Below are 19,925 nucleotides of genomic sequence, written 5' to 3' on the forward strand. Positions count from 1 at the left end.
AAGTGCCCTGTCTGACCCAGGAAGAAGTACAGCAACGTCTTAAAAATATTAAAATAGACAAATCGCCAGGACCAGATGGCATACACCCCTGTATCCTAAGAGAATAAGGTAATGTCATAGCCAGACCCTTATTTCTGATATTTAAGGACTCTATACTGACAAGGAGTGTTATACAGGATTGGTGCATAGCAAATGTGGTGCCAATATTCAAAAAGGGTCCAAAAACAGAGCCTGGAAACTATAAGCCGGTAATTTTAACATCCGTCGTGGGTAAACTGTTTGAAGGTTTTCTAAGAGATGCTGTCTTAGAGCGCCTTAATGAAAATAAGCAAATAACGTCATATCAGCATGACTTCACGAGGGATCGGTCATGTGAAACTAATTTAATCAGTTTCTATGAGGAGGTAGGTTCTAGACTTGACAGCGGCGAATCAATGGATGTTGTATATCTGGAGTTAAAGCATTTGACACTGTACCACATAAAAGGTTAGTATATAAAATAAAAATGCTTGGACTGGGAGAAAATGTCTGTATGTGGGTAAGTAACTGTCTTAGTAATAGAAAACAGAAGGTGGCTATTAATGGTACACACTCAGATTGGGTCACTGTTACTAGTGGAGTACCTCAGGGGCCAGTACTGGGCCCTATCCTCTTCAATATATTTATTAATGATTTTGTAGAAGGCTTGCACAGTAAAATATACATTTTTGTAGAGGACACTAAACTGTGTAAAGTAATTGACACGGAAGAGGACAGTATACTGCTAAAGATGGATCTGGATAGAGTGAAGGCTTAGGCAGAGAAGTGGCAGATGAGGATTAACACTGACAAATGTAAGATTATGCACATGGAAAGGAATAATGCAAGTCACCCGTACATACTAAATGGTAAAACACTGGGTAACACTGACATGGAAAAGGACCTAGGAATTTTAGTGGACAGCAAACTAAGCTGTAAAAACCAGTGTCAGGCAGCTGCTGCCAAGGCCAATAAGATAATGGGTTGCATCAAAAGGGAATAGATGCCCGTGAGGAGAACATAGTCCTATCACTTTACAAATGACTGGTCAGACCACACATGGAGTACTGTGTACAGTTATGGTCTCCTGTGAACAAGGCAGACATAGCAGAGCTGGATAGGGTTCAGAAGAGGGCAACTAAAGTAATGACTGGAATGAGGGAACTACAGTACCCTGAAAGATTATCAAAATTAGGGTTATTTACGTTAGAAAAAAGACAACTGAGGGGAGATTTAATTACTATGTATAAATATATCAGGGGTCAGTACAGAGATCTCTCCCATCGTCTATTTATCACCAGGACTGTGACTGTGATGAGGGGACATCCTCTGCACCTGGAGGAAAAAAGGTTATACACAAACATAGAAAAAGATTCTTTACAGTAAGAGCCGTGAGACTATGGAACTCTCTGCCTGAGGAGGTGGTGATTGTGAGTTCACTAAAAGAGATCAAGAGGGGCCTGGATGTATTTCTGGAGTGTAATAATATTACAGACTATAGCTACTAGAGATGGGTTGTTTATCTAGGGAGTTATCTAATTGCCTGAATAGAGTCGGGAAGGATTTTTTTCTCCTTAAGTGGCAAAAATTGGCTTCTGCCTCAGTTGTTTTTTTTTTGCCTTCCTCAGGATCAACTTGCAGGATAACAGGCCGTACTGGATGGACAAATGTATTTTTTCGGCCTTATATACTATGTTATTATGTGATATTACCATTTCATTTTTACATGGGTATGATGCTGTCTTGTATTTCACACAGGTGTTGGAGTAGCTTACCCAACTGCACCAGGAGTTGGAGGACTACACCCCACAGGTAAAGTTCAGTGGATACATTCACATGCTGTTTTTTTTTTAGGGGGGGGGAGTTTATCAGTTTTTATTAAGCCAATTTACTACATAGTTTAATATACGGTAATATTTTGCAGTATCACAACTAGCAGTCCATTGTGAACAGCTTGCAATATATAAAGATAATGATTGATGTACAAGTGCATCGAGTCCATTAAGTATTGGCTCCTTCTACTCTATAAATTATTGTCATATAACAGGTTCAATTTAAGAGTGCTGTTTCTTGCATTTGTAATGGTCTGTCAGAGTGGACCCCCTGTACCAATTAACTGATTTGACTTTGGGCTAATCCTAAGGGTGTTATCCTGGCAATCCTGGCAATCCGCTGGCAATACTCGTAGTCGGTAAACAGGCAGAGGTCAGGGCAAGCAGGGTTTGTACAATTCTGGGAAACTTATCAAAGGTCAGAGCAGACAGCAAATGGTCAGTATAGTAGACAGGCTGGCAGCAGACAGCATACCTTCACTTGTTAAACTAGTAAACTAGGAATCTAAGCTCAGGCAAGGAGAGAGAGGGCAGCCCAGCATTCATAGTAGAAAGTGATTAACAATCAGAAGCAGCCATGCAGATGCAGACAGAGCAAGGAGTGGTATTGGCCAAATTGGAATATAAGTACTGCAACGAATAATGTTGTTAGTAGTTGTAATGGGGCAGTGACAGACACGGGCTGCTGTAATGACTGTATGCATATTAGGCTCATTCTCACATCACCAATTATTTTTCCATTGTTCGGAATTCAGGACTTTTTTTCTGTCTAAAATAATGGATCTCAGACGGAAATGGCTAAATTGGATGTTGAATGTGCATAACTGATGCTCACAGGATCCGTTTTTTCTTTATTTTTCTGTTCTTCTGATGGATCAGAAGAACACAAAAATATACAGTAATATGATTATACCCTGCCTTTGCTGTCTTTCCAAAATTATAAAGAAAGCTGAGCTTCTAGTGCCACCAGATGTAAGGTAGCTATCCTATAAGTCAATGTTCAACCTTTTAAATAGACCTCGAGACATTAATTTATGATTCTAGTTACGCCAGTGCCTCATCTGAAGACAGCTGGTGTGATTTCCCGTCATCAATGGAGAGCAAAGAGAACTGGCTTAACTGGGTGAGAAGCTTTTGTTTGTACCTGTGGATTACTCTTTCATCTATTTATGGCCAATTTTCTCTGCCCTGCACTGAGGAGGGGCACTCCAATCCCTTTCTGGTTCTTGATGGCCTCTTGTACAATATCGATAAGGAAAACTGATGACTCCATGATAGCCTCCACAGTTGTCTGTTGATCTTGTCGCAACTCAAGCACTGCTTTGCTGACTGCACTTTCTAGTAAGCTCAGGTTCAGATCAGCCTTGAGTCTAGCTGGAATCTGAAAATAATTGAACTGCAGCTAAAAAACTGTACGTTATGTAACCGTATCTGTTTCCCATCTGTTGTTTTTGTTGTATATACAGTACAGACCAAAAGTTTGGACACACCTTCTCATTCAAAGAGTTTTCTTTATTTTCATGACTATGAAAATTGTGGGTTTACACTGAAGGCATCAAAACTATGGATTAACACATATGGAATTATATACATAACAAAAAAGTGTGAAACAACTGAAAATATGTCATATTCTAGGTTCTTCAAAGTAGCCACCTTTTGCTTTGATTACTGCTTTGCACACTCTTGGCATTCTCTTGATGAGCTTCAAGAGGTAGTCACCTAAAATGGTTTTCACTTCACAGGTGTGCCCTGTCAGGTTTAATAGGTGGGATTTCTTGCCTTTAAATGGTGTTGGGACCATCAGTTGCGTTGTGGAGAAGTCAGGTGGATACACAGCTGATAGTCCTACTGAATAGACTGTTAGAATTTGTATTATGGCAAGAAAAAAGCAGTGGCCATCATTACTTTAAGAAATGAAGGTCAGTCAGTCCGAAAAATTGGGAAAACTTTGAAAGTGTCCCCAAGTGCAGTCACAAAAACCATCAAGCGCTACAAAGAAACTGGCTCACATGCGGACCGCCCCAGGAAAGGAAGACCAAGAGTCACCTCTGCTGCGGAGGATAAGTTCAATCCGAGTCACCAGCCTCAGAAATCACAGGTTAACAGCAGTTCAGATTAGAGACCAGGTCAATGCCACACAGAGTTCTAGCAGCAGACACATCTCTAGTACAACTGTTAAGAGGAGACTGTGTGAATCAGGCCTTCATGGTAGAATATCTGCTAGGAAACCACTGCTAAGGACAGGCAACAAGCAGAAGAGACTTGTTTGGGCTAAAGAACACAAGGAATGGACATTAGACCAGTGGAAATCTGTGCTTTGGTCTGATGAGTCCAAATTTGAGATCTTTGGTTCCACCCACCGTGTCTTTGTGCGACGCAGAAAAGGTGAACGGATGGACTCTACTTGCCTGGTTCCCACTGTGAAGCATGGAGGAGGAGGTGTGATGGTGTGGATGTGCTTTTCTGGTGACACTGTTGGGGATTTATTCAAAATTGAAGGCATACTGAACCAGCATGGCTACCACAGCATCTTGCAGCGGCATGCTATTTTATCCGGTTTGCGTTTAGTTGGACCATCATTTATTTTTCAACAGGACAATGACCCCAAACACACCTCCAGGCTGTGTAAGGGCTATTTGACCATGAAGGAGAGTGATGGGATGCTGCACCAGATAACCTGGCCTCCACAGTCACCGGACCTGAACCCAATCGAGATGGTTTGGGGTGAGCTGGACCGCAGAGTGAAGGCAAAAGGGCCAACAAGTGCTAAGCATCTCTGGGAACTCCTTCATTTCAGGTGACTACCTCTTGAAGCTCATCAAGAGAATGCCAAGAATGCAAAGCAGTAATCAAAGCAAAAGGTGGCTACTTTGAAGAACCTAGAATATTACATATTTTCAGTTGTTTCACACTTTTTTGTTATGTATATAATTCCACATGTGTTAATTCATAGTTTTGATGCCTTCAGTGTGAATCTACAATTTTCATAGTCATGAAAATAAAGAAAACTCTTTGAATGAGAAGGGGTGTCCAAACTTTTGGTCTGTACTGTACAGTACAGCAGTATGTTTTTTCTTAGAATGTTTTTTACTGGTATCATGTGGTTGCAACTGGATCCAGCCCTGTTATTGCTGCGATTACCCTAATGCAATTATTGGTTTTTTTTTTCTGTAGAAAGTTCTATCCTATTTACAATTTTTTGTCTTTTTTTATCGTTGACAGTGGTTATGGTCCCTGTAACAACAGTGGTCATGGCAACATCATTTGCTGACACTCCAGCATCATGCACCTGTCCTGTTTGTCACGAGAACATATTGACACGCATACAACATACCAATGGACTCCTAGTCTGGGCTAGCTTTGGCACCATAATTCTGTTCGGGTAAGCACTAAAATGAACAGACTATAATAATAAATCCTTCACGGATAATAAAAAATAAAAAAATTCAGCAATGGCAATGCCGGCAATGTAAAAACAGGATTTAGGGGGGTAATTTCTCTCCTTGGGGAGAGAGCGCCTTAATTGGCATGAGGAGACTTATGGGTCATACATGCTTCTCTGGAATTCTGGGAAGAAAGGGATGCAAATGAGCTCTTAACAAGCTCTGCCTCAAATGCCACCAGATGTAAGGCAGCTATCCTATAAGTCAATGTTTGACCCTTTAAATAGGCTCTTGATCTCTAAGGAGGCTAATATTTAACAAAAAAAAAAATATATATATATATATATATATATATATACAGTGGCGGAAATAATTATTTGACCCCTCACTGATTTTGTAAGTTTGTCCAATGACAAAGAAATGAAAAGTCTCAGAACAGTATCATTTCAATGGTAGGTTTATTGTAACAGTGGCAGATAGCACATCAAAAGGAAAATCGAATAAATAACTTTAAATAAAAGATAGCAACTGATTTGCATTTCATTGAGTGAAATAAGTATTTGAACCCCTACCAACCATTAAGAGTTCTGGCTCCCACAGAGTGGTTAGACACTTCTACTCAATTAGTCACCCTCATTAAGGACACCTGTCTTAACTAGTCACCTGTATAAAAGACACCTGTCCACAGAATCAATCAATCAAGCAGACTCCAAACTCTCCAACATGGGAAAGACCAAAGAGCTGTCCAAGGATGTCAGAGACAAAATTGTAGACCTGCACAAGGCTGGAATGGGCTACAAAACCATTAGCAAGAAGCTGGGAGAGAAGGTGACAACTGTTGGTGCGATTGTTCGAAAATGGAAGGAGCACAAAATGACCATCAATCGACCTCGCTCTGGGGCTCCACGCAAGATCTCACCTCGTGGGGTGTCAATGGTTCTGAGAAAGGTGAAAAAGCATCCTAGAACTACACGGGAGGAGTTAGTTAATGACCTCAAATTAGCAGGGACCACAGTCACCAAGAAAACCATTGGAAACACATTACACCGCAATGGATTAAAATCCTGCAGGGCTCGCAAGGTCCCCCTGCTCAGGAAGGCACATGTGCAGGCCCGTCTGAAGTTTGCCAATGAACACCTGAATGATTCAGAGAGTGACTGGGAGAAGGTGCTGTGGTCTGATGAGACCAAAATAGAGCTCTTTGGCATTAACTCAACTCGCTGTGTTTGGAGGAAGAAAAATGCTGCCTATGACCCCCAAAACACCGTCCCCACCGTCAAGCATGGGGGTGGAAACATTTTGCTTTGGGGGTGTTTTTCTGCTAAGGGCACAGGACAACTTATTCGCATAAACGGGAAAATGGACGGAGCCATGTATCGTGAAATCCTGAGCGACAACCTCCTTCCCTCTGCCAGGAAACTGAAAATGGGTCGTGGATGGGTGTTCCAGCACGACAATGACCCAAAACATACAGCAAAGGCAACAAAGGAGTGGCTCAAGAAGAAGCACATTAAGGTCATGGAGTGGCCTAGTCAGTCTCCGGACCTTAATCCAATCGAAAACCTATGGAAGGAGCTCAAGCTCAGAGTTGCACAGAGACAGCCTCGAAACCTTAGGGATTTAGAGATGATCTGCAAAGAGGAGTGGACCAACATTCCTCCTAAAATGTGCGCAAACTTGGTCATCAATTACAAGAAACGTTTGACCTCTGTGCTTGCAAACAAGGGTTTTTCCACCAAGTATTAAGTCTTTTTTTGTTAGAGGGTTCAAATACTTATTTCACTCAATGAAATGCAAATCAGTTGCTATCTTTTATTTAAAGTTATTTATTCGATTTTCCTTTTGATGTGCTATCTGCCACTGTTACAATAAACCTACCATTGAAATGATACTGTTCTGAGACTTTTCATTTCTTTGTCATTGGACAAACTTACAAAATCAGTGAGGGGTCAAATAATTATTTCCTCCACTGTATATATATATATATATATATATATATATATATAAAAATTGCATTATGCAAAAAAACAAGCCCTTATACAACTCTGTAGACTGAAATAAAAAAAAAGCTATGGCTGTCAGAAAATGGAAATGGAAAGAACCATTGACACCCCACGAGGTGAGATCTTGCGTGGAGCCCCAGAGCGAGGTCGATTGATGGTCATTTTGTGCTCCTTCCATTTTCGAACAATCGCACCAACAGTTGTCACCTTCTCTCCCAGCTTCTTGCTAATGGTTTTGTAGCCCATTCCAGCCTTGTGCAGGTCTACAATTTTGTCTCTGACATCCTTGGACAGCTCTTTGGTCTTTCCCATGTTGGAGAGTTTGGAGTCTGCTTGATTGATTGATTCTGTGGACAGGTGTCTTTTATACAGGTGACTAGTTAAGACAGGTGTCCTTAATGAGGGTGACTAATTGAGTAGAAGTGTCTAACCACTCTGTGGGAGCCAGAACTCTTAATGGTTGGTAGGGGTTCAAATACTTATTTCACTCAATGAAATGCAAATCAGTTGCTATCTTTTATTTAAAGTTATTTATTCGATTTTCCTTTTGATGTGCTATCTGCCACTGTTACAATAAACCTACCATTGAAATGATACTGTTCTGAGACTTTTCATTTCTTTGTCATTGGACAAACTTACAAAATCAGTGAGGGGTCAAATAATTATTTCCTCCACTGTATATATATATATATATATATATATATATATATATATAAAAATTGCATTATGCAAAAAAACAAGCCCTTATACAACTCTGTAGACTGAAATAAAAAAAAAGCTATGGCTGTCAGAAAATGGAAATGGAAAGAAAATTTTGATTTTTTATATATTTTTTTTTCTAAAAATTAAAACTAAAAACTGTACAAGTTTGGTATCACTGTAATGGTATTGAGCTGCAGAATTAGGACGTCATGTCATTTTTAGTGCACAGTGAATGCCATAATGTCAAAACCCCCAAAACCTTGACAGATTATTATTATTATTTTTTTGTTTTACCCCACAAAGAAGTTTTACAATACAAAACATGATAAATTAAATGGTGGCATTAAAAATGCATATTGCCCCACAAAAAATAAGCCCTCATATGGCTATGTAAATGGCAAAAAAGGCTTTGTTGAAACACTGTAGATTTGGTGCATTTTTTTGATGGAGTTTTGGATCAAGTTACAAACAAATGTGCAAAAAATCATTTTGGGATCCAACCCTTACTTTCCTAACTAGACATTCCTAAAACAGTGTATAACCTGATAAATTGCTGCATTTGGCTAATGACAATGTACTAGTAAATTGCACATAATGCAATTGTCCCTAAGAGTATGGCCAAACGTTCAGTTTTCTATGCAGTGTTTGAAATCAGAAGTGGATCATCAAAATTTGCATAAAAACCTGAACATATCATGACCTTTTAGTCCAGGTAAATTTTTAACACATCTGAATTTGTGATTTGGCACAACTCAATTGGAATTGGATATCACAAAACATTTTTTCTATTGGCAGCTTCTTCCCAGAAGTGTTAGGACCTTTTAAAATGGATGATTTCCCCGTCCAGTTATTATCCGTGTATATAACAGATAGCACCCTGACTGAACACTGTCTTCTTTGGTGGCAGAATGGTCTTTGGTAGAGTTGAGCGAACACCTGGATGTTCGGGTTCGAGAAGTTCGGCCGAACATCCCGGAAATGTTCGGGTTCGGGATCCGAACCCGATCCGAACTTCGTCCCGAACCCGAACCCCATTGAAGTCAATGGGGACCCGAACTTTTCGGCACTAAAAAGGCTGTAAAACAGCCCAGGAAAGAGCTAGAGGGCTGCAAAAGGCAGCAACATGTAGGTAAATCCCCTGCAAACAAATGTGGATAGGGAAATGAATTAAAATAAAAATTAAATAAATAAAAATTAACCAAAATCAATTGGAGAGAGGTTCCATAGCAGAGAATCTGGCTTCCCGTCACCCACCACTGGAACAGTCCATTCTCAGATATTTAGGCCCCGGCACCCAGGCAGAGGAGAGAGGTCCCGTAACAGAGAATCTGTCTTCATGTCAGCAGAGAATTAGTCTGCATGTCATAGCAGAGAATGAGGCTTCACGTCAGCCACCACTGCAACAGTCCATTGGCATATATTTAGGCCCAGCACACACACAGGCAGAGGAGAGAGGTCCCGTAACAGAGAATCTGGCTTCATGTCAGCAGAGAATCAGTCTGCATGTCATAGCAGAGAATCAGGCTTCACGTCAGCCACCACTGCAACAGTCCATTGTCATAAATTTAGGCCCAGCACCCAGGCAGAGGAGAGAGGTCCCGTAACAGAGAATCTGGCTTCATGTCAGCAGAGAATCAGTCTTCATATCATAGCAGAGAATCAGGCTTCACGTCACCCACCACTGTAAGAGTCAATTTTCATAAATTTAGGCCCAGAACCCAGGCAGAGGAGAAAGGTCCCGTAACAGACAATCTGGCTTCATGTCAGCAGAGAATCAGTCTTCATATCATAGCAGAGAATCAGGCTTCACGTCACCCACCACTGTAAGAGTCAATTTTCATAAATTTAGGCCCAGAACCCAGGCAGAGGAGAAAGGTCCCGTAACAGACAATCTGGCTTCATGTCAGCAGAGAATCAGTCTTCATATCATAGCAGAGAATCAGGCTTCACGTCACCCACCACTGTAAGAGTCAATTTTCATAAATTTAGGCCCAGAACCCAGGCAGAGGAGAAAGGTCCCGTAACAGACAATCTGGCTTCATGTCAGCAGAGAATCAGTCTTCATATCATAGCAGAGAATCAGGCTTCACGTCACCCACCACTGTAAGAGTCAATTTTCATAAATTTAGGCCCAGAACCCAGGTAGAGGAGAAAGGTCCCGTAACAGACAATCTGGCTTCATGACAGCAGAGAATCAGTCTGCATGTCATAGCAGAGAATCAGGCTTCACGTCAGCCACCACTGCAACAGTCCATTGTCATAAATTTAGGCCCAGCACCCAGGCAGAGGAGAGAGGTCCCGTAACAGAGGATCTGGCTTCATGTCAGCAGAGAATCAGTCTGCATGTCATAGCAGAGAATGAGGCTTCACGTCAGCCACCACTGCAACAGTCCATTGGCATATATTTAGGCCCAGCACACACACAGGCAGAGGAGAGAGGTCCCGTAACAGACAATCTGGCTTCATGTCAGCAGAGAATTAGTCTGCATGTCATAGCAGAGAATGAGGCTTCACGTCACCCACCACTGCAACAGTCCATTGGCATATATTCAGGCCCAGCACCCAGGCAGAGGAGAGAGGTCCCGTAACAGAGGATCTGGCTTCATGTCAGCAGAGAATCAGTCTGCATGTCATAGCAGAGAATGAGGCTTCACGTCAGCCACCACTGCAACAGTCCATTGTCATAAATTTAGGCCCAGCACCCAGGCAGAGGAGAGAGGTCCCGTAAAAGAGGATCTGGCTTCATGTCAGCAGAGAATCAGTCTGCATGTCATAGCAGAGAATCAGGCTTCACGTCAGCCACCACTGCAACAGTCCATTGTCATAAATTTAGGCCCAGCACCCAGGCAGAGGAGAGAGGTCCCGTAAAAGAGGATCTGGCTTCATGTCAGCAGAGAATCAGTCTGCATGTCATAGCAGAGAATCAGGCTTCACGTCAGCCACCACTGCAACAGTCCATTGTCATAAATTTAGGCCCAGCACCCAGGCAGAGGAGAGAGGTCCCGTAACAGAGGATCTGGCTTCATGTCAGCAGAGAATCAGTCTGCATGTCATAGCAGAGAATGAGGCTTCACGTCAGCCACCACTGCAACAGTCCATTGGCATATATTTAGGCCCAGCACACACACAGGCAGAGGAGAGAGGTCCCGTAACAGACAATCTGGCTTCATGTCAGCAGAGAATTAGTCTGCATGTCATAGCAGAGAATGAGGCTTCACGTCACCCACCACTGCAACAGTCCATTGGCATATATTCAGGCCCAGCACCCAGGCAGAGGAGAGAGGTCCCGTAACAGAGGATCTGGCTTCATGTCAGCAGAGAATCAGTCTGCATGTCATAGCAGAGAATGAGGCTTCACGTCAGCCACCACTGCAACAGTCCATTGTCATAAATTTAGGCCCAGCACCCAGGCAGAGGAGAGAGGTCCCGTAAAAGAGGATCTGGCTTCATGTCAGCAGAGAATCAGTCTGCATGTCATAGCAGAGAATCAGGCTTCACGTCAGCCACCACTGCAACAGTCCATTGTCATAAATTTAGGCCCAGCACCCAGGCAGAGGAGAGAGGTCCCGTAAAAGAGGATCTGGCTTCATGTCAGCAGAGAATCAGTCTGCATGTCATAGCAGAGAATCAGGCTTCACGTCAGCCACCACTGCAACAGTCCATTGTCATAAATTTAGGCCCAGCACCCAGGCAGAGGAGAGAGGTCCCGTAACAGAGGATCTGGCTTCATGTCAGCAGAGAATCAGTCTGCATGTCATAGCAGAGAATCAGGCTTCACGTCAGCCACCACTGCAACAGTCCATTGTCATAAATTTAGGCCCAGCACCCAGGCAGAGGAGAGAGGTCCCGTAACAGACAATCTGGCTTCATGTCAGCAGAGAATTAGTCTGCATGTCATAGCAGAGAATCAGGCTTCATGTCAGCCACCACTGCAACAGTCCATTGGCATATATTTAGGCCTAGCACACAGGCAGAGGAGAGGTTCATTCAACTTTGGGTAGCATCGCAATATAATGGTAAAATGAAAATAAAAATAGGATTGAATGAGGAAGTGCCCTGGAGTCCAATAATATATGGTTATGGGGAGGTAGTTAATGTCTAATCTGGACAAGGGACGGACAGGTCCTGTGGGATCCATGCCTGGTTCATTTTTATGAACGTCAGCTTGTCCACATTGGCTGTAGACAGGCGGCTGCGTTTGTCTGTAATGACGCCCCCTGCCGTGCTGAATACACGTTCAGACAAAACGCTGGCTGCCGGGCAGGCCAGCACCTCCAAGGCATAAAAGGCTAGCTCTGGCCACGTGGACAATTTAGAGACCCAGAAGTTGAATGGGGCCGAACCATCAGTCAGTACGTGGAGGGGTGTGCACACGTACTGTTCCACCATGTTAGTGAAATGTTGCCTCCTGCTAACACGTTGCGTATCAGGTGGTGGTGCAGTTAGCTGTGGCGTGTTGACAAAAGTTTTCCACATCTCTGCCATGCTAACCCTGCCCTCAGAGGAGCTGGCCGTGACACAGCTGCCTTGGCGACCTCTTGCTCCTCCTCTGCCTTGGCCTTGGGCTTCCACTTGTTCCCCTGTGACATTTGGGAATGCTCTCAGTAGCGCGTCTACCAACGTGCGCTTGTACTCGCGCATCTTCCTATCACGCTCCAGTGCAGGAAGTAAGGTGGGCACATTGTCTTTGTAGCGTGGATCCAGCAGGGTGGCAACCCAGTAGTCCGCACAGGTTAAAATGTGGGCAACTCTGCTGTCGTTGCGCAGGCACTGCAGCATGTAGTCGCTCATGTGTGCCAGGCTGCCCAGGGGTAAGGACAAGCTGTCCTCTGTGGGAGGCGTATCGTCATCGTCCTGCCTTTCCCCCCAGCCACGCACCAGTGATGGACCCGAGCTGCGTTGGGTGCCACCCCGCTGTGACCATGCTTCATCCTCATCCTCCTCCACCTCCTCCTCATCCTCGTCCTCCTCGTCCTCCAGTAGTGGGCCCTGGCTGGCCACATTTGTACCTGGCCTCTGCTGTTGCAAAAAACCTCCCTCTGAGTCACTTCGAAGAGACTGGCCTGAAAGTGCTAAAAATGACCCCTCTTCCTCATCCTCCTCCTCCTCCTCCTGGGCCACCTCCTGTTCCATCATCGCCCTAAGTGTTTTCTCAAGGAGACATAGAAGTGGTATTGTAACGCTGATAACGGTGTCATCGCCACTGGCCATGTTGGTGGAGTACTCGAAACAGCGCAACAGGGCACACAGGTCTCGCATGGAGGCCCAGTCATTGGTGGTGAAGTGGTGCTGTTCTGTAGTGCGACTGACCCGTGCGTGCTGCAGCTGAAACTCCACTATGGCCTGCTGCTGCTCGCACAGTCTGTCCAGCATGTGCAAGGTGGAGTTCCACCTGGTGGGCACGTCGCATATGAGGCGGTGAGCGGGAAGGCCGAAGTTACGCTGTAGCGCAGACAGGCGAGCAGCGGCAGGATGTGAACGCCGGAAGCGCGAACAGACGGCCCGCACTTTATGCAGCAGCTCTGACATGTCGGGGTAGTTGTGAATGAACTTCTGCACCACCAAATTCAGCACATGCGCCAAGCAAGGGATGTGCGTCAAATTGGCTAGTCCCAGAGCTGCAACGAGATTTCGCCCATTATCACACACCACCAGGCCGGGCTTGAGGCTCACCGGCAGCAACCACTCGTCGGTCTGTTGTTCAATACCCCGCCACAACTCCTGTGCGGTGTGGGGCCTGTCCCCCAAACATATGAGTTTCAGAATGGCCTGCTGACGTTTACCCCGGGCTGTGCTGAAGTTGGTGGTGAAGGTGTGTGGCTGACTGGATGAGCAGGTGGAAGAAGAGGAGGAGGAAGCCGAGAAGGAGGAGGTGGCAACAGGAGGCAAAGAATGTTGCCCTGCGATCCTTGGCGGCGGCAGGACGTGCGCCAAACAGCTCTCCGCCTGGGGCCCAGCTGCCACTACATTTACCCAGTGTGCAGTTAGGGAGATATAGCGTCCCTGGCCGTGCTTACTGGTCCACGTATCTGTGGTTAGGTGGACCTTGCTACAGATGGCGTTGCGCAGTGCACACTTGATTTTATCGGATACTTGGTTGTGCAGGGAAGGCACGGCTCTCTTGGAGAAGTAGTGCCGGCTGGGAACAACATACTGTGGGACAGCAAGCGACATGAGCTGTTTGAAGCTGTCTGTGTCCACCAGCCTAAATGACAGCATTTCATAGGCCAGTAGTTTAGAAATGCTGGCATTCAGGGCCAGGGATCGAGGGTGGCTAGGTGGGAATTTACGCTTTCTATCAAATGTTTGTGAGATGGAGAGCTGAACGCTGGCGTGTGACATGGTTGAGACGCTTGGTGACGGAGGTGGTGGTGGTGGTGTTGGTGGTACATCCCCTGTTTGCTGGGCGGCAGGTGCCAACGTTCCTCCAGAGGCGGAGGAAGAGGCCGAGGCGGCAGCAGCAGAATAGGCCGAGGCGGCAGCAGCAGAAGAGGTAGCAGGGGGAGCCTGAGTGACTTCCTTGGTTTTAAGGTGTTTACTCCACTGCAGTTCATGCTTTGCATGCAGGTGCCTGGTCATGCAGGTTGTGCTCAGGTTCAGAACGTTAATGCCTCGCTTCAGGCTCTGATGGCACAGCGTGCAAACCACTCGGGTCTTGTCGTCAGCACATTGTTTGAAGAAGTGCCATGCCAGGGAACTCCTTGAAGCTGCCTTTGGGGTGCTCGGTCCCAGATGGCGGCGGTCAGTAGCAGGCGGAGTCTCTTGGCGGCGGGTGTTCTGCTTTTGCCCACTGCTCCCTCTTTTGCTACGCTGTTGGCTCGGTCTCACCACTGCCTCTTCCTCCGAACTGTGAAAGTCAGTGGCACGACCTTCATTCCATGTGGGGTCTAGGACCTCATCGTCCCCTGCATCGTCTTCCACCCAGTCTTGATCCCTGACCTCCTGTTCAGTCTGCACACTGCAGAAAGACGCAGCAGTTGGCACCTGTGTTTCGTCATCATCAGAGACATGCTGAGGTGGTATTCCCATGTCCTCATCATCAGGAAACATAAGTGGTTGTGCGTCAGTGCATTCTATGTCTTTCACCGCTGGGGAAGGGCTAGGTGGATGCCCTTGGGAAACCCTGCCAGCGGAGTCTTCAAACAGCATAAGAGACTGCTGCATAACTTGAGGCTGAGACAGTTTCCCTGGTATGCATGGGGGTGATGTGACAGACTGATGGGGTTGGTTTTCAGGCGCCATCTGTGCGCTTTCTGCAGAAGACTGGGTGGGAGATAATGTGAACGTGCTGGATCCACTGTCGGCCACCCAATTGACTAATGCCTGTACCTGCTCAGGCCTTACCATCCTTAGAACGGCATTGGGCCCCACCATATATCGCTGTAAATTCTGGCGGCTACTGGGACCTGAGGTAGTTGGTACACTAGGACGTGTGGATGTGGCAGAACGGCCACGTCCTCTCCCAGCACCAGAGGGTCCACTAACACCACCACGACCATGTCCACGTCCGCGTCCCTTACTAGATGTTTTTCTCATTGTTATGGTTCACCACAACAACAAATATATTATTTGGCCCAATGTATTGTATTCAAATTCAGCGGGATATAAATTTGAGGCCTAGTATTTAGGCGCTGGGTGACCGGTATGGATTTAGTGACAGAATTAGACTTGGAAATGCACAGAAGCGTGTGTGTGAAGTTATTCTGAATGACCCAATGTGCACCTTGAATATTATATACCCTTTTTGGGATAGATTTCAAATAGCTCTGATATAGCAGGAACCACTAAATTATGAAATTGCTAAATTGGGAATTGTACTTCAACCCAGAACAAAAAATGTGCTTTGACGGGCACTAAATAACTTTCCCAGCTACAACAGGACAGCGGTAACGAGAGATTTAGAGGGATTTAAATTTGAGGCCTAGTATTTAGGCGCTGGGTGACAGGTATGGGTTTAGTGACAGAATTAGACTTGGAAATACACAGTAGCGGGTGTGTGTGAAGTTATTCTGAATGACCCAATGTGCACCTTCAATATTATATACCCTTTTTGGGATAGATTTCAAATAGCTCTGATATAGCAGGAACCACTAAATTATGAAATTGCTAAATTGGGAATTGTACTTCAACCCAGAACAAAAAATGTGCTTTGACGGACACTAAATATCTTGCCCAGCAACAACAGTACAGCGGTAACGAGAGATTTAGCGGGATATAAATTTGAGGCCTAGTATTTAGGCGCTGGGTCACCGGTATGGATTTAGTGACAGAATTAGACTTGGAAATGCACAGAAGCGTGTGTGTGAAGTTATTCTGAATGACCCTATGTGCACCTTCAATATTATATACCCTTTTAGGGATAGATTTCAAATAGCTCTGATATAGCAGAAACCACTAAATTATGAAATTGCTAAATTGGGAATTGTACTTCAACCCAGAACAAAAAATGTGCTTTGACGGACACTAAATATCTTGCCCAGCAACAACAGTACAGCGGTAACGAGAGATTTAGAGGGATTTAAATTTGAGGCCTAGTATTTAGGCGCTGGGTGACAGGTATGGGTTTAGTGACAGAATTAGACTTGGAAATACACAGTAGCGGGTGTGTGTGAAGTTATTCTGAATGACCCAATGTGCACCTTCAATATTATATACCCTTTTAGGGATAGATTCCAAATAGCTCTGATATAGCAGGAACCACTAAATTATGAAATTGCTAAATTGGGAATTGTACTTCAACCCAGAACAAAAAATGTGCTTTGACGGACACTAAATATCTTGCCCAGCAACAACAGTACAGCGGTAACGAGAGATTTAGAGGGATTTAAATTTGAGGCCTAGTATTTAGGCGCTGGGTGACAGGTATGGGTTTAGTGACAGAATTAGACTTGGAAATACACAGTAGCGGGTGTGTGTGAAGTTATTCTGAATGACCCAATGTGCACCTTCAATATTATATACCCTTTTAGGGATAGATTCCAAATAGCTCTGATATAGCAGGAACCACTAAATTATGAAATTGCTAAATTGGGAATTGTACTTCAACCCAGAACAAAAAATGTGCTTTGACGGACACTAAATATCTTGCCCAGCAACAACAGTACAGCGGTAACGAGAGATTTAGAGGGATTTAAATTTGAGGCCTAGTATTTAGGCGCTGGGTGACAGGTATGGGTTTAGTGACAGAATTAGACTTGGAAATACACAGTAGCGGGTGTGTGTGAAGTTATTCTGAATGACCCAATGTGCACCTTCAATATTATATACCCTTTTTGGGATAGATTTCAAATAGCTCTGATATAGCAGGAACCACTAAATTATGAAATTGCTAAATTGGGAATTGTACTTCAACCCAGAACAAAAAATGTGCTTGAACGGACACTAAATAACTCGCCCAGCTACAGCACTAGGGACAGATTTAGCTGGATATAAATTTGAGGCCTAGTATTTAGGCGCTGGGTGACCGGTATGGATTTAGTGACAGAATTAGACTGGGATATGGCCAAAAAATAAACAGACTATTGCTGGTTAAATGCACTTGGTGTGACAGCTTCACCCTGATGTAGGCTTTAGCCAAAAAACAACCACACCATTGAGGGTTAAATGCACTTGGTGACAGGCGCAGCTTGCCCCTGATTTTGTATATGGCCAAAAAATGAACAGACTATTGCTGGTTAAATGCACTTGGTGTGACAGCTTCACCCTGATGTAGGCTTTAGCCAAAAAACAACCACACCATTGAGGGTTAAATGCACTTGGTGACAGGCGCAGCTTGCCCCTGATTTTGTATATGGCCAAAAAATGAACAGACTATTGCTGGTTAAATGCACTTGGTGTCACAGCTTCACCCTGATGTAGGCTTTAGCCAAAAAACAACCACACCATTGAGGGTTAAATGCACTTGGTGACAGGCGCAGCTTGCCCCTGATTTTGTATATGGCCAAAAAATGAACAGACTATTGCTGGTTAAATGCACTTGGTGTGACAGCTTCACCCTGATGTAGGCTTTAGCCAAAAAACAACCACACCATTGAGGGTTAAATGCACTTGGTCGCAGCTTGTGCTGGCGCACCACAAGACACAAAATGGCCGCCGATCACCCCAGAAAAATGAGACTGACAAACGGTCTGTGCAGCCTAAAAACAGTGAGCAATTGAGGATCAGCAGCTCAATGATCCACAGCTGCAGATCGATCAGTTAATCAAGTCCTTTGGAGGAGTTAATCTGCCTAATCTCGCCCTACTGTCGCAGCCGCAACCTCTCCCTACGCTAATCAGAGCAGAGTGACGGGCGGCGCTATGTGACTCCAGCTTAAATAGAGGCTGGGTCACATGGTGCTCTGGCCAATCACAGCCATGCCAATAGTAGGCATGGCTGTGATGGCCTCTTGGGGCAAGTAGTATGACGCTTGTTGATTGGCTGCTTTGCAGCCTTTCAAAAAGCGCCAAGAAAGCGTCACAAAAGCGCCAAGAAAGCGACGAACACCGAACCCGAACCCGGACTTTTACGAAAATGTCCGGGTTCGGGTCCGTGTCACGGACACCCCAAAATTCGGTACGAACCCGAACTATACAGTTCGAGTTCGCTCATCCCTAGTCTTTGGGCCTCTTCAGGTGCCAGGGCCTGGCTGTGACTGCTAACTTTAACTGTCCCCTCCCGATTTAGTCTTGCAACATTTGCAATAGAGGTCTTTAAAAGGCTAGCCACTCTTAGAAATGGAACTAGTAAATCCCCATGGCATTATTGCAATGTGTATGGTCTACAAAGCCTCCCAGGAATCAATCCCAACCAGGACCATTATTGCTTGTTTTCTGGGAACTCTTGATTTATTTCTTATCTAATTGTCTCCTCTTCTATAGATGCTGGTTAGGATGCTGCCTGATTCCTTTCTGCTTGGACAGCTGTAAGGATGTCGATCATTATTGCCCCAAATGCAATCATCATCTATCAAAATATAAAAGGCTCTGAATGAGATTCCTCAGCTGTCTGGAAAAAAGAAGCATAAACCCAGTTTGCCTCCTAATGGCCTCAAACCTGTCTATTCACTGCTGAGGACATTTGCTAAAACCACTATTTCTCACTTGGGAAAAGGAACTAGGCTGGGAATTCACTGCAAAAAATTGGTCAAAATCATTGCATTTTATAGCAAATACATTTAAATGCTCTACACTTTATGAGTCTGCAATGAAAACTGTAGGCAACAAAACTCACGATCACCAATGGTTAAAATCCCCCCTTTATGTAAGATTGTGAGCATGGTCAATACATCATGCTCTCATGAATAAATGCTAGCTTACATGAAACATTAATATCCTAAATTTGGGGAAGCCTGGAGGACTTGCATCCATTCATCACATACGACTCTCCCTCCCTGCTGATTTTCAAATCCACTTTAGAAACTTAGTCTGAGAGTATTTCCTTCTTTCAATTTATTTTCTTTTACATATTACACCTTATTTTCTTCAGATTTTATGTTTTTGTTTTACTTATTATTAAGGTATTCGATTCTTTCACATCACTTGGTTAAATAAAATGTACTTATACTTTATTCAAAGAATATAATTGCACTTATATAAGATGCAATTAGTTTTTTCTTTCATTGCTCATTACCATCATTGTTGTAATGCCTTGAAGTTGACATTGAAATAAATATTATCAGTCTGTATGTTATTCTACAAAATGTAATAAAAATTTGCTAAAAATAATATTTACTCTTTTGCACCAACTCTCAATCAGAGCACAATAAAACAATCACACTATTGATGGATCTGCAGTATGTCTGGTGGCTTATTTATAACACTATTCCTATGTCCTTTTGTGTATAAATACACTACTCACAAAAATTGTTATAATGGAAAGATCGGCACTCACAATTACCGTATTTTTCGCCCTATAAGACGCACCGGCCCATAAGACGCACCTAGGTTTTTGGGGAGGAAAATAAGAAAAAAAATATTTTTAACCAAAAGGTGTGCTGTGTGTTTGGT

Source organism: Bufo gargarizans, chromosome 8 (assembly GCF_014858855.1).
Source record: "Bufo gargarizans isolate SCDJY-AF-19 chromosome 8, ASM1485885v1, whole genome shotgun sequence".
NCBI classification, from domain to species: Eukaryota; Metazoa; Chordata; class Amphibia; order Anura; family Bufonidae; genus Bufo; species Bufo gargarizans.